The sequence below is a fragment of the Rutidosis leptorrhynchoides genome, chromosome 10, assembly GCF_046630445.1.
Source record: "Rutidosis leptorrhynchoides isolate AG116_Rl617_1_P2 chromosome 10, CSIRO_AGI_Rlap_v1, whole genome shotgun sequence".
Classification (NCBI taxonomy): Eukaryota; Viridiplantae; Streptophyta; class Magnoliopsida; order Asterales; family Asteraceae; genus Rutidosis; species Rutidosis leptorrhynchoides.
The window spans coordinates 303,873,236-303,889,350 of record NC_092342.1 but is presented as its reverse complement, the minus strand read 5'-3'; the positions used below and the strand labels follow the sequence as shown (position 1 = coordinate 303,889,350).

Here is a 16,115-nt window from a genome sequence, read left to right as displayed (position 1 = left end):
ACTGCATTTCTTCATGGAAATCTTGAAGAAGAAATTTATATGCTTCAACCAGAAGGTTTTGAACTACAAGAAAAAAAGTACTTGGTTTGCAGGTTAAAGAAATCTCTGTATGGTCTCAAACAGGCGCCGAGATGTTGGTACAAGAGATTTGATTCTTTCATAATGAGCCTTGAATATAACAGACTTTATGCAGACCCTTGTGCATATTTCAAGAGGTTTGGGGACAATGATTTTGTCATTTTACTGTTATATGTAGACGACATGTTAGTTGCAGGCCCCAACAAAGATCGTATTAATAAGCTGAAGGCTCAATTGGCTAGGGAGTTTGAAATGAAAGACTTGGGTGTCGCAAACAAGATTCTAGGGATGCAAATTCACCGAGACAGAGATAATAGGAAGATTTGGCTTTCTCAAAAGAATTATTTGAGGAAAATCTTGGAGCGTTTCAATATGCAAGATAGTAAGCCAATCTCAACCCCGCTTCCTACTAATCTCAAGTTATCCTCCGTTATGTGTCCTAGCAGTGAAGACGAGAGGAAGGAGATGTCTCGAGTACCGTATGCATCAGCAGTGGGAAGTTTAATGTTCGCAATGATATGTACAAGACCAGACATTGCACATGCAGTGGGAGTAGTTAGTCGGTACATGGCGAATCCTGGTAAAGAGCATTGGAATGCGGTAAAGAGGATCCTTAAATACATCAAGGGAACCTTAGATGTTGCATTATGTTATGGGGAACTGAAATTTATTGTCAAAGGGTATGTTGATTCAGATTATGCAGGTGATATCGATAAAAGTAAATCTACCACTGCATATGTTTTCACACTTTGTGGTGGAATAGTAAGCTGGGTTTCAAAACTGCAGTCAGTTGTGGTGACGTCAACAACAGAAGCAGAATATGTAGCAGCTACTCAAGCTACTAAAGAGGCAGTATGGTTGAAGATGTTGTTGGAGGAACTCGGGCACAAACAAAAGAATATCACTCTATTTTGTGACAACCAGAGTGCCTTGTATCTGGCAAGGAATCCGACATTTCATTCAAAGACAAAGCATATATGAGTTCAGTATCACTTCGTTCGTGAGAAAGTGGAAGAAGGAACCGTGGATATGCAGAAAATTCATACTGACGACAATGTATCTGATTTTCTAACAAAGTCAATCAACCGTGACAAGTTTATTTGGTGCCGTTCCTCATGCGGCCTAGCAGAGACGTAAGCAACATCATTGGCAAGGAAGGATTATCATGTGAAGATTGATTGAGCTTCAATCGAATCTTCAAGTGGGAGATTGTTGTTAAAATAATAAGTGGAGGTTGGTGAATGGTTGGTGAATGATGGTAGGTGTGGTCAAATATTGAGGCCACATTATTATGAAGATATGTACGTACCTAACTCTCACCAACCACAATTCTAACACTATAAATACACACACCATGAAGCACATTCAATCCATCCCAAAATACTTCTTCAATCTTATGTACTAAAAGAGTTAATAGAGAGTTTGAGTGTTTAGTCTCCTAACTACAAGAGATATAAAGATTAGTATTTATCCTTGTAATTAGAGAGAAGTGTAATTCCTATTATTCTTATTAGTGAAGCGTTTCTTTCCTTGCCCGTGGTTTTTACCCTATTGGGGTTTTCCACGTTAAATCTCGGAGTTCCCTTTTTGTCATTATTTCAAGTATTACTAGCGGTTTGCTATAATTCGGTGTCACTTTTCTCAACAGTTTTATCATCCCTTTATTCAAAGTAGACCTAATAGGTCCCTTTGGTACAAAAGTTAAGATTGCAAAAGGTTTGGACTGACGGAGAAACCCTTACCCCGTGTGCCTTTGGCATCCATACCGTCCACCCCGTAAGGGCTAAGTATGCCTTGTAAAATACCTCCCCCTAATACCCACAAGGAACTTGCAGGCTGAAGAATCGAACCTGCACCCATTTATTGCATTAGGGCATACTCCTGTGGGCCCAGGGATCATTAGCAACGGGTACCAACTGAGCTACTGCTCGTTGGTTTACAAAAGTTAAGATTAAGTAGACCTAATACGTGCATTTTACCATCCCGTTTTGCTATTCAAAGTAGACCTAATACGTGCATTCCATATTGTCCGAAGCTGAACCCACACTCTCATCATGATCATCAACATCATCATCATTATCATCTTCATAATCACACTCATTGTAACTGTTTGGCTCGAAACTATGGGCTTGTTTACTTTTTTTTAATTTGTCTCTGTTTCCATTTGTCTCTTAATCTGAAGGGCTGTCTGATTCTATGTCTTCTAGAAACAAACCAATTTTCAGATTAAGTAGTAGAGTAAGTGACAAAGAAACAATAATTTTACTTATTGAATTAAGAGTTGTACAAAAACAGATCATTAAGCGAAAAACAAACATGCCCAAAGATCCAAGCAGACTCGAATGAAATTTAAGAGGTGGCAATACATTAGAGGACTTAAAAGTTGTAGTATTAAATGAAAGAGGAGATTCAGGAATCAAGTATTCATGACCGATTGCAGTCTCTCGTTAAGGTGACCGAACCTGTACTTGTTGTTCTTTCTCTGATCGCTGCCACTTACCACATTCATGGTTATGAACAAAACATTCAAGATTTCAAATTATTATAAAAAACGAAAGAGAAGATGTAAAGTATCGATAACCAATACAAACTGTAGATCACAGTTTTTTTGCTTAAGTTGAAACATATGAAAAGTTCATAGTTAATTCATTTTCTGTAGACATATGTAACTTCAGTTTACACTTCACACTATGATGTAATTTAATTTGATACGCACAAGAAGTTTATATAATTTACTGAACAAAATGGAGTTTGAAAACTAAGAATATTGCTGAATAACCAGAATCCTACTCTTTTAATTACTAATCAACAAAGGTGTCAAAACAGTCGGGTTAATCAAGCGGGTCAGTCGACTAAGGCAGACCCCTGAATACTTTTTAGCTCTGTTTACTTGCCTTTCAGTACTTCAAAGATGATGCATTAATAATAAATATGATTATGATTATGTTCTGGGTTTAAAAACTGTTTGGGTTAGTTTTGACCTATTTCTCACCTATTTCATTTATAATCAAATATTCAAAGTTCACCTGTCAGATATGTTATTAACCAGTTAACGATCAATTTATACGTATTATTCATATGAAGATGAAGATTATATGTTTCTTTACAAAAGAATTGGCTATATAAAATGAATAAATGCAAAAATGTTTACAAATAGTATATATGTAATTATTTAATTAATAGAAATAAGTAGAGGCGTCTGCTGCATTGTTAGTATCCCTGCAAAGAATAGACCTAGCTTCAACAATCGATCGAGGCGGTTCAACATCTTTCTCAAGTAACGTGTTCCCTTGCAATCGTTGCATCTGTGATGCAAATGTATCATCCAAAATCTACAAAACAAACCATATCACATTGTCGCTTTAAAATCAATATTCATATACCCAAAAAAAAAAAAATAAGTACAAAAAACTTACACCAAGAGCGTAATAAGATTCGTTGTACCAAACTCGATTTTCCTTTCTACCTTCCAAAAACTTCAGCACAATCTACATGTCATACATATTAACGCATCAGAACACACTCTTTTTAATTGCATATAAAAAGATTATTATAGAATAGTAAATCAATCACCTGTCCCATTTTGTCCCATAAACCACGAGAACTAGCAATGAATATTTGATTCGTAAACCTCATGTAAATTGGAAACAGAGACAACTATCTGCGAACACAAAAACTGCATCCGTTCACGAATTTCGTTCTCTCCGTCTGATTCCTTTGTTTCCTCCAAAATTCTTTGAAGTCGCGTGCTACGATTTGATTGAATCTGTAAATTATTCACTACTCATCAGCCTTAACCAAAAAAAAAAAAAAAAAAAAAATAAATTAAAATAAAATAATAATAATAATAATAATAATAATAATAATAATAATAATAATAATAAGAATAACCACAATAATAATAATAATAATAATAATAATAATAATAATAATAATAATAATAATAATAATAATAATAATAATAATAATAATAATAATAATAATAATAATAATAATAATAATAATAATAATAATAATAATAATAATAATAATAATAATAATAATAATAATAATAATAATAATAATAATAATAATAATAATAATAATAATAATAATAATAATAATAATAATAATAATAATAATAATAATAATAATAATAATAATAATAATAATAATAATAATAATAATAATAATAATAATAATAATAATAATAATAATAATAATAATAATAATAATAATAATAATAATAATAATAATAATAATAATAATAATAATAATAATAATAATAATAATAATAATAATAATAATAATAATAATAATAATCATCCTTAATATGCATTCTGATGATTACTTACATTACTAGTAAGCTTGACTACAACAGCCTGCAAGTGCAAGTAGTTTTTGTACTTTGTTCTTAACAAAACGGTAACCGCGTTCATTTGCTCTCCGTATGTCGACTTTTTATCGCCGCTTACAGGTAGATACGATATCCACGCCTTCAATTTTTCTTCGATTCGACAATGTAAAACATCGACGATTCTCTTGATAGTATTAAGAAACGTTCTTAACTGCCATATAGAAAAAAAAGTTTTTAAACTATTTGATTTGGTCAAATTTGTTCATTAATTAATTAAAACGGTTTAAAATGGTAATTCTTCTCACCTGATTAGGAACTGAATACAGAGCATTCGATTGTCGTCTTGTTAATTTCTGAACTTGTATCCCGAGCCTTTTGTGAATGCTATCTTTCAAAGGCGTCAAAATATCTACGTACCGTCTTTCGAGTGCCTTCACGATTGCTCTTTCCACGTTCGCAACAGCCTTCAATTATGAACAAAAAAAAACATTTAGTATTAAAAAACAAAACATGTTGGAATTGAAGTATAGATACCATTATAACTTACATTTTCCAAGATTAAAGTATATTGCGGCCATCGATTAATCACAACTTCATACTCACTCAACATTTCTTTAATTTTATCGTATAATTCTTCAGCGAACGGTGAAGTCGAATAGTTTGTGATCACTCCGGCCCACGGGACCTTTTCCGCCTTACATAAATCAAGTAAGCATAACTGCATATCTTCAACCCAAACCATAATGCAATTATGGTATAAGTTTCTTGAATCTACAGCACCTTGAGATACACTGAAACGTAGAGCAACAACTTTAATTTCAAATTCTCAAACGTATAATTTTTTTTAAAATAATGAAATGATGTTTTATATAACAGACCTAATGTTTTATGAAGTTCGTTAACCGTTTGCATAATTCACTGCTGTAAACTTCTGCTGTGATGCTTGAAAGATCAATCGAGCTGTAAAAAGTAAAGCAAAAATGTCCAAATCAATATGGTGAGAAATTTAAATTATCTAACAACATATGCAATTTTCATTGACTTAACCAATTTTTTCGTCTTTTAACACTACAAATGAGAGATGGAGAAAATAGGTCGGGATTCGGGAAGTTCAATTTTTCAACAAAAGTCATGTCAAGGACACAAAGTCAACAAAAGTCAAAACTTGCATAAAGCCCACTTTTTCAAAGGAACTATATCAATCGTACGTGTTTTTAGAAATCTAACAATTAGGAATTGTCTAAAATCATCCCAAGATTCCAAATATTTTATCAAATTTTCAGTTTGACCGTAATTTGGTCAAACCCCAAAAGTCAACGAAAGTCAACTTATTGATTCTTGAAATTTTGAAGAAATTAAGATATTCAAATTTGTAGGTAATGTTACCTCATCCTTAACAAGTAAATAAGCAAGAATTCTAATTCGTAGGTAATGTTCAGATAGGCTTAGGATGAAACAATATTTTTAATACAGGTCCAAAACGTGCCAGGTTGGGTTGACAAGCTCATACTTTTATCCATTTTACTAAAGATATCAAAAGTTCTAATTATGCTAACAAAAACATTATAATGCAATAATAATATAATTTTGTGAATTAAACGGTTTGGAAAGTTGTATGCATTTAACAGACTTCGAGCAAATTTTACCCGTTCGACCAGTTTCCTTTTGCATAACCTTATTTCATGACTCGTCCTAATCCATCTGGACGAATACATTACATTTGGTTACATCGCGAGGTACTTGACCTCTATATGATACATTTTACAAACATTGCATTCGTTTTTAAAAGACAAACTTTCATTACATCGACAGTAGACGGCATGCATACCATTTCATAATATATCCAACTATAATTGACTTAGTAATAATCTTGATGAACTCGACGACTCGAATGCAACGTCTTTTGAAATATGTCATGAATGACTCCAAGTAATATCTCTAATATGAGCAAATGCACAGCGGAAGGTTTCTTTCATACCTGAAAATAAACATGCTTTCAAGTGTCAACCAAAAGGTTGGTGAGTTCAATAGTTTATCATAAATAATCATTTCAGATAGTATAATAGACCACAAGATACTCATATTTCGAAAACAATCTGTGCAGGTCGGCTCACTGCTGGAAAATCATTCATACGATATATAAACACCGGGTAATCGACCTTAACAAGATGCATATAGAATATCCCCCGCATACCGGCATTCCGCACGGTCATGCAAAAGCATACAAACATGCCACTCTTTTAAATATGATGGTTGTGTACACCTCACAAACAGATCATATCTTTTAAAGCTGGCGGTTGTATACCTATTTCGAAGTACTAAAGCAGTTCAAATTCTCTGACTGGGGCTTGTGAGTGCCCATAGATCTATCTTTAGGATTCGAGTCAATTAGGAGCTCGGTTTCCTAATTCTTAGATTACCAGACTATAAAGGGGTGATATCCGGTGTACCCGTAACTCAATCGTAGAATGTTTTTAAGTACTTGTGTCTATTTCGTCAAACATTTATAAAAGCAGCGCATGTATTCTCAGTCCCAAAAATATATATATTGCAAAAGCATTTAAAAAGGGAGTAATGAAACTCACAATACTGTATTTTATAGTAAAAATACATATGACGATATTGAACAATGCAGGGTTGGCCTCGGATTCACGAACCTATATTATGTATATACATATTAACACATATATTTGTAATCGAATAAATTTATATATAATTATAAGTGTTATTATAATATGTTAGTATAAATTATAACTTAATGTTATATATACAATGTATTAATATTTATATTTATATGTGTTTATATTACAACAACAACAACAATACCCAATCTCACACTTGTAGGGTATGGGGGAGGTGAGACGTAGACAATCCTTCCTCTACCCTAGGACAAAGAGAAATCATTTCACCACCCCGAGTGAAACACTCACAAGAGTAGAGAAAGTCCTCCCTCTCTATGTTCAACGGATAAAGAGATTGCTTGCAACGGACCTCCGGCCCAAAAAAAATAAAAAAAATTCTTAAAAAGTAAATGCCATCCCCATGAAAATGGTGGAGCAAATTTCCATGGGTTTTAAAATGTTGCTTGGGATTCGAGTTAGGCTCTAAGCGACAGTCAAGTCGCCAATAAGTAGACGCTTGCTGAAGGCTCCCGAAACAGAGCCGTATTAAAAAAAAAAAAAAAAAGTACCTTAAGGTGTTCTGCGGAGCACAGGGCGTATAAAGTAAAGCTGCACTAAATGAGCAATAAATATATATGTCCACATACAGATAAAATCACATCATAGCAAGCCAGTCTATAAAAAAAACCTACAAACATACATAAAACCGTATCTACCAAAACCTACATAAACATACAAACGTACATTCATAGATATCCACTTACACACATACATACGGGAAAACCTACATACGCATACATAGATAGAAAACAAACAAACATACGGAAAAACATACAACCATACATAAAACTATACAAACATATAAACATACAAACATACATATATACATAAATACAATTATAGGCAAGCAGAAATGCAAAACAAGCGTACATACAAACAAACATACATAAACCTGCGTACAAACTTAAATACATACATACAAACATGAACATCCAAACAAACACATAAAAATCAACATGTCCAAACTAACACCGTCCATGCATGGGTCTCGAAAAAAAAAAAAAAAAAGGCCGCACAACAAAAGAAAGCATACACAAAAAAAAAAGTGAAAGAAGACACCCACACAGACCCACAAAGCGACATACACACAAACACACAAATAAAACCAAACAACCTACTCGTCTATTCTAATTCTAGTCCTCCACGCAACCCTATCAGAGGTCATGTCCTCGGTCAATAAGAACTCCTTCAAGTCTAGCTTTATTCTATCTTCCCACCTACGCGTAGGTCTACCCCTTCTTCGTACGCCGTCAACCGTAAGTGTCTCGACCCTCCTAACAGGGGCGGTAGGAGGTCGTCTTCTCACATGCCCAAACCATCGAAGCCGTTCTTCTCTAAGCTTGTCGCTGATGCTTCTAACTTTCAGGTTCTCCCTAAAAACACTATTAGGAATCATATCTAACATGGTTTTACCACATGTCCACCTAAGCATCCTCATCTCTGCCACCTCCATCCTCCTCTCTTGTGCTTTCGTCATAGGCCAACACTCCGATCCGTATAACATGGCAGGTCTAATTGCCACCTTGAAGAATTTCCCTTTCAGCTTAAGGGGGATCTTCTTGTCGCATAAGACTCCAGTCGCTGCTCTCCACTTCACCCACCCTACCTTAATTCGATGCGACACGTCTTCATCTATCCTCCCCGATTTGTGGAGCACCGAGCCCAGGTATCTAATCGAAGTTTGTGGATGCAAGATCTGGTCTCCAATGCAGATGTTCACTCCATCACTTTGTTCATCAACATTCCTATCAAAATCGCAACTAAGATATTCCGTCTTTTGTCTACTAATGTATAGACCATTACTTTCTAAGGCCACTGTAATGTCCTCCCAATAGGGTCTGGAAGGAACGTCACTAATATCAAAACATACCAACATATTATAATAAATGAGAACAATACTAAATGATGAATTTAACTTTAATGAGTACGCAGCGGAAAATGAAATATCGTTACAATGACAGGAATAACAATATCGTAAATGTTCACATGCAGAAGTAATAAATGCGATATCTCTTGATCCTATGTCCAAGTAGCATCACATAAGCAGTAAGTATAAGAGCTTGAATCAAATAGCACCTGAGACAAAACATGCTAAAGTGTCAACCAAAAAGGTTGAGTGAAGTTCATAGGTTTAACAAAAAGTTTGTCGTCGTTTTAGACCACAAGATTTAGTTTGTAAAGTTGATCTCCCGCAGGATCAAAAAGTTATGCCAATGCGTGATATTTAGACTAAACGTTCAAGTTTGCCCCATGACAAGTTGTGTCTGTCCTTGTCGGTTTAATTTCATTATTAAGTAATACAATGATTTGGTCAAATGTATCGGGGACGTTACTCCCGATAGGCCTACCCCCAATAATTAAGCATGCCGCAGCAATTAAAAATATCACTGTAGGGACTTAGTCGGACATAGCCGGGTATAGCATAGTTTAACAGTTTGGTACTTGTGTCTAAAGTGTAAAAAGTAAAAACAGCATGTGTCTCACCCCAAGTAAAAGTAAGTAAGTTTGCTAGCAATTAAAGAGGGGCTATAAATTCACCTTAGTAAGTAGAGAGAGAGTTATTCCTCGGAATAAAGAATTGAACGAGTGAGCAGGAAAGTCAACCTATTGACATTTAAGAGTAGTTAAGTGTTTTGCCCATGTTTAAGTTTAAGTATGTGTTTAAGTATAGTTTGTTTTACTAAGTTTCTATTCCTAGTAAGTTTCCATTTTTATAAAGTTTCCATTTTTAGAAAGTTTCTTATTTTACTAAGTTTCTATGACTAGAGAGTTTCTACTTTTATCAGTGTTTTCCATTTTAGGATACTTGTCGTATTAGATAAGCTTCCAATCACCCCTTTCCCTTCGAATGGCTAATTTAGATCTAGGGGCTTGAGCCATAGGACCCTTTAAATCGGAAATCCAAACCCTCTGCCTAGAATCTCATAGAAACCATTCGTCAAGAAAGTTCGAAGATCTATACATCTCTAATACATATCCCAAAATGTTTTTATGTTATAATATAAGTAGTAGGTTATAGGTGCTAGTAATAGTAATAGTGTATACATGTTATTTATTTTATTTTTAATTGCATATAATTTATAACATTATTTACATATTTCGATAAAAATAATAACCGAAGTAAAAAGTAAAAAGTAAAAAAGTAAAAAGTAAAAAGTAAAAAAAATAAAAAGTAAGAAAAGAATACTTACTAGTAGTAATTCTTCAAAGAGAGAATGAGAGAAATTTTGGTGTGAGTTTGAATGAGAAATGAGGGGTATTTATACTTGAAAAAATTAGGTAAAAAGAATAAAATAATTAAAATAAAAAGAAATATTTTAATTCTTAATGGGATTTTAAAATTAAAAAAATATTAAATGTTAGGTCATGGGATAATGCACAAAATAAAAAATAAAAGTAGTTTTTCCATTAAAATTTTTAATTAAAAAGTAATTTATTTATTTATTTAGTTTTTATTTTTTTTCATTTATTTTAAGGATTTTTTTTATATAAATAAACAAATCGATTTAATGCTTTTCCAAGAATATTTGTCAATAATATTTTATTTTTATTTTTATTTTTGTTTTATTTAATTAATAAATACAAATTTTGCATAAAAATAATAAATAATTCGGTATTTTGTATTTTTAATAATAATTATGATTTTAATTATTAAACTATAGTTTTAGTAAGTTTGTAAATATTATTACATTTATATATAATTAGATTTATTATATAGTTAAATATATAATACATTAACTAAATAATAAAAGTGATACAAAGTTTATATACTTAGTTAAATTATGTCAAATTATATAAATTAATAATATATTATTTATTTAAGCGTACATTGTTGACTAAAAATTACTATTCGGTTAATATTTAATTGTATATAACAACCCTTAATACATATAGTCAGACATATTACCTCAGGGTTAATTCAGTAATTTAGAAGTCGAAAAGTGAGGGTTGTTACAGTACCTCCCCATTAATAAAAACTTCGTCCCAAAGTTTTAGGTAGACTTCTCGGATGCATCAGCGGTTGAGAAGAGATGGGGATATTTCTGTTTCATTTGGTCTTCACTTTCCCAGGTATGTTCGGGGCCTTGCGTGTTTTCCAAAGGATAGAATATTGTTTTGTTTCAAGCGTTTAAGTCATACAAACCATAATCTCTATAGGTTCTTCTACGAAGTGCATTTTATCATTAATGCAGAGATCATTCAAAATGATGATGTTATGCAAGTCATTTCAGTAAATTGGATACATGAAATGTGTTATGAATAATATTGAGCTCATTTAAAACCTTGAGCGTTTATGCTGCAATATTAGGCAGACAAAACAGAGAGGAGTTCATGAAAATCATAGTCATGAAATTTGATAGAGATCGTCATTCTTTATAACAAGAATGATGAATTAGAGTTTTATCGACATTAAATAATATGGATAAAGTAATTCGATTATAGAAAGAGTATAAACGAAGCTATCGTAAAAGAGTAAATGAGAAAATTAAATGTTTGCCTTAACTTTTGACGTAGTTACGATTGATTTCCGGATTTCAAAGAATTAAAGAAATCTTCGAAATCTTTATAAGATTTGATTTTCCGGTAATTACGGAAATTAGGATTTTCTTTAATTAAAGGCGGTGAATTGCCTCGATTGCTGTGTCTGGAATTTTTGCTATAAATTAGCTTCTTCCGTTTCATTATCTTCACCACTTATATACTTTCTTTCTCAATTCATACTTCCAAAAGTTTTGTTAATATGCTCAATCCAGTTCTTGTCTTTGACATTATATTGGTTACCGCCACAATCATCCTTCTTTTCCAACTCCCACCAGAGGAGTCTGTTTACTTCTACTACGCTCTAGGATTTATTGTGTTTTTAGTTCTCCCGTGTCTTTATATTGCTATACGCATTGATATACACGGTTTGTAATTTTAGTGTTGTTATCGGGATTTATATTTTCCCTTATATGTCGAAGCTTCATGCTTTTGTAAAGCAAGTAACGGTCCAGAATTCGTAGGTATGAAGTTTCGAATGATCATGCTATTCAAAGCAGAAGGAAAGGTAATAGCACGATTTGATTTGTCATATTACCAGAATATCCGGAAAAGACCGAATTATCAAGAAAAATATTTTCTTGATATGTTTAGAGTTTAAATAGATAAGAGTCGTGTAACATGGCAAATGATGATTATAAAGTCTATGAATCATCATCTTCCATTAAAAATTTAGCATGACTTACTGTAATATAATCACGTTGGCCTGACGTCATTATATTATACTAACTCGTGCTTCAATTCCCAACACTACTTCAAATCATTCATAATTTAAACTTGAACTTTACAGAATATAGAAACTAAAACAGTTTCCTTTATGATGTGATAAAGATATCGCAAAGAGATAATTAATTGCTGACAAGAATCGTTATAAAGATATCTTCATAAATATAGAAGATATTTCTAACGAAAGATACAGTGATATCTCAGAATTTCTAAGTTCCAATGACGAGGAAAATTCTTTTGTTTCCTCTGCATTTAATGCTACCATATCTGAATCATTGGTTATCAATCCGAGATGGTTTCAAGAAATTTTATTTTTTTAGATGATTAAACGCTGATTGTAATCGTCAACGGATCTAATGGTTATCGAATAGGCGTTGTTGATGATAATTTCGGTGGTTTGATGTGATAATTCATCATAGAATACGAATGAATATAATTCATGAATGTAGTGATCTTTAGGAAGATAACACCTGCTAAAGCTTTACTTGAATTCTGGTATGTTAATTTCAGAATGTGTAATTAAATTTGTATGAAAATGATTGTGTATCACAGTGAAGGCAGTGAGTATAATTAATGATTTATGAATCGAAATTGAAGAATGTACAGTGTATTTATGTGAGATGTAAATATTTCTCGGGTATTACCTACCCGTTAAAATATTTTCACAATTAACAGTTTTTACAATCTTTATGAAGATATACGTTCATATATGTATTCTTCAGATATAATCATGGATTTAATGAGTTAATATATATTAAACTCATTTGATTTGCGGTTTGGAACGAGAGTAAATAATCTCCAAAATCTTAGAGATTTCATAATTGTTGCGAAATATTTCGCTAATGAAGTTATGAATCAATACATTCATCGTTATACTTGATTTATTATGAAATGGAGTTTATTGTGCTGAAGCAGTGATTAACAATTGTTAAGTCATTAGCGAAGGGTGTACATCATAGCATATTAGTGATATGAATTAACCAAGTAGTACATACTAGTTGAGATTCTCACGTAATTGCTTAGTACGACAAGATTTATTATTGTTCCAAATCATATATATATATATATATATATATAAGGTATACATATATAATTCTTCACGAAGAATGAGTCAATACATCTTAACTCTTTATTGCTAATATTCCTTGGTATCTATGGGGCGTATCATGTTGATGTTTGAGGTACTGAGTGTGTTGTTGAGGCGGGGGATGCGAATGTTGTTGTTGATGAAGCTGATGCTGTTAGTGGTGATGTTGATGGTACTGATGGTACTGGTGGTGATGCTGGTTATGCTGCTGGTGCTGCTGCTGGTGTTCGTAGGTTTCGCACCAGATTTTCCAGAGCCACTACTCGAGCGCGAAGCTCGTTGACTTCTTCTATTATTCCGGGATGATTGGTGGTTGGAACAAGGGGGTGAATAAGATCTAGAATCTTCGATATTATATATTCGTGACGGGATACCCTGGAAAGAAGAGAGAAAATGGTGTTTCGGACTGGTTCGCTGGTAAGCGCTTCAGGTTCTTCGCCAAGAGGTGAATTCGGTTGGTGGAAGGGATCACCTTCTTCTTGTCTCCATTGATTGAGTCGGCTACGAACCCATCCCCAATTCATCCAGAATAGATGATGGCTGATTGGTTCGTTTGTTCCGGTTACGCTGCCGTGGGAGCTTGAAGAGTTTGAGAAATTCATATTATATGTTTAGAATAGGGTTTGATATGAAATGGGTATTGAATACCGAATGATATATTCGTCTCCTTGAATACGTATTTATAGCAAAAAGATTTCCGTAATTTACGGAGGAAATTTAGGATAAGTGGTAGACAAAGTTTATAGACATGATAATATATGATAAGATATGATGTGTCATACATTTATGTAATAATGGTGGTATGATGTGTTGAGATTTGTAACCAGATATTGATTAAAGAATTTCAATTCGTATACTGTGATAACTCAATAATATTTTCCGGTTCGCAAACCGATGCATAAAGGCATAAGATACGTGAGTGTTTGAAGTAGTAGCAGGAGCTTGTGGACGAACCGTTATCTTCAATAACATATAGAAGTTTGATAAACTTGATAGGTCATAAGTTTGAAAAAAAAATTAAGTGGAATAAAGATGAATATGATATAAACGAAACACTTTATTTTATTAAGAACAAGGCTTTAAACAAGCCTTCTTATTACACGATTCGGGGATAGAAATAGTTTAAGGCCTAGCCTTTGCATAGATAGAAAATAACTAGGAAATATTAAGATTGAAGTAGTCTTCATATTTCTTCTTCTCGTCCTCAACCTCCTTCATAAACTTCTCAAACTTGTCGTTCTTCTCCTTTTGTTCCTCATAAAGATACTCGATGTTATCATAAAGATTGGAAACATCATTGTTGATTACATGGTACTTGTGGTCCCTCATTGAAAGTTGATTATTCACGCGGTTTTCCTCCATCTTCAATCTAAAGTCAACATCTTCTCTTAGGTAGGAGAGATATTGCTTCCCCCATCGGGCATTTCTTGTAAGGGTGCAAACCAAAGTCCACATCGGTCATGGGATAAAACAAATGTATGTATATAATCTCTTTCTTTAGCTCAGCATTTTCCTCCATGAGCTTCTTGATCGCTAGGACTTTTTCCTTCATTTGAGCATCGATCCTTGCAATATGGCGAATAAGGTCATCGGTAGTTTTTCGCAGATTCATGAGCTCGTACTTGGCATCAACTTCATCGTAGGAAGGAGATCGGGATCTTTTCTTTGACAGCCCAATTTCTTCAAGACATTTCCTCTTGTCTTTATTCCTCGGGGTTGGATAGTATTCAGGAGACCCATGTAACTTTAGAGTAGTATTTGGGCTATAATTTGGTGAGGGAGGACCACCAAAGCCATAAGGTAGACTTTGGATTGGTCTTTCTGTGGAAGACCTTTCAGTATCTTTTTTGGTTAGCTTGAAAAGATTCATTTTGGTCGTTTGATGATGATTAGACATCCTAACATTAGGAAGGAGATTTTGATCAATTTTAGGATAGGATTGTAAGGCATATGTTTTAAGATTACAAGGCAAATCCTAAGTGCTTTAAAGTCTAAGGCAGGAAAGGTTATAGTTTCCTAGATTGCTAAGGCACCCTAGCTAACAAGTAAGGCACACATAAAAATGCAATCCTGGTTCTCTATAACAGCCTGGTTATGCTCTGATACCAATCTGTAACGTCCTCCCAATAGGGTCTGGAAGGAACGTCACTAATATCAAAACATACCAACATATTATAATAAATGAGAACAATACTAAATGATGAATTTAACTTTAATGAGTACGCAGCGGAAAATGAAATATCGTTACAATGACAGGAATAACAATATCGTAAATGTTCACATGCAGAAGTAATAAATGCGATATCTCTTGATCCTATGTCCAAGTAGCATCACATAAGCAGTAAGTATAAGAGCTTGAATCAAACAGCACCTGAGACAAAACATGCTAAAGTGTCAACCAAAAAGGTTGAGTGAAGTTCATAGGTTTAACAAAAAGTTTGTCGTCGTTTTAGACCACAAGATTTAGTTTGTAAAGTTGATCTCCCGCAGGATCAAAAAGTTATGCCAATGCGTGATATTTAGACTAAACGTTCAAGTTTGCCCCATGACAAGTTGTGTCTGTCCTTGTCGGTTTAATTTCATTATTAAGTAATACAATGACTTGGTCAAATGTATCGGGGACGTTACTCCCGATAGGCCTACCCCCAATAATTAAGCATGCCGCAGC

General features: G+C 33.3%; 1 pseudogene; it reads right to left on the bottom strand.

The window, feature by feature from the left end:
• Positions 1-3,254: 3,254 nt before the first annotated feature.
• The window catches only part of LOC139871207 (uncharacterized), a 42,493-nt pseudogene continuing 29,632 nt past the window's right edge, over positions 3,255-16,115 (bottom strand).